General features: G+C 63.4%; 1 protein-coding gene across 1 annotated transcript in view; it reads right to left on the bottom strand.

Moving 5' to 3' along the window:
- Ntm (neurotrimin) overlaps positions 1–528 on the bottom strand; it is a 953,915-nt gene that overhangs the window by 424,682 nt on the left and 528,705 nt on the right. The window lies entirely within an intron of this gene.

Raw genomic sequence — 528 nt, 5'->3', positions numbered from 1 at the left:
GCGGGCAGGAGGGAGCGCGCAGACTCCTCCAAGTCTAATGTGCCTCCCCCAAATCCAGCCTCAGCTTTCCAGCCTCGGAGAACCGGTTTCCACCGAAGGAGGCTCCGTGCGCGCGGGCCGGGAAGGTGGCCGAGGACGGAAGTGCAAGTCAGGGGCACAGGCGCGCGTTTCAGGAGCCGCTTCTCGTGCACAGTTCAGACATGGCACTTTGGAGAGGAGTAAGCACTTTGGTACCAGAGGGGGGTAGGGTGGGCTGCATCCAGATGGGGTGTGCAGTTCTTCAGTTCGCACAAGGGGAAATCCAACACTTTCTCTGCAAGTTTCAGAGGAAGCTCGCCTCCGGAGACAGTCCGTAACAATAGCAGGCGGAAAGTAGAGCACGTAGGAGGCGGCGAGCACGGAGCTGGTTCGTGCAATCCGGACCCGCGATCCTGCCGCAGCCGCCTCGGCCAACTTCCCCCGGAGCCCGAGTGAGCGCTGCAGCCGCCGCGGTGCAGGGGGCTTCCGGTCAGTGCGGAGCGGGATCAG

The sequence above is a fragment of the Fukomys damarensis genome, unplaced genomic scaffold, assembly GCF_012274545.1.
Source record: "Fukomys damarensis isolate Sample0158 unplaced genomic scaffold, DMR_v1.0_HiC HiC_scaffold_16, whole genome shotgun sequence".
Taxonomy (NCBI): domain Eukaryota; kingdom Metazoa; phylum Chordata; class Mammalia; order Rodentia; family Bathyergidae; genus Fukomys; species Fukomys damarensis.
The sequence above is the reverse complement of the archived record's forward strand: the minus strand, read 5'-3'. Positions and strand labels throughout refer to the sequence as shown.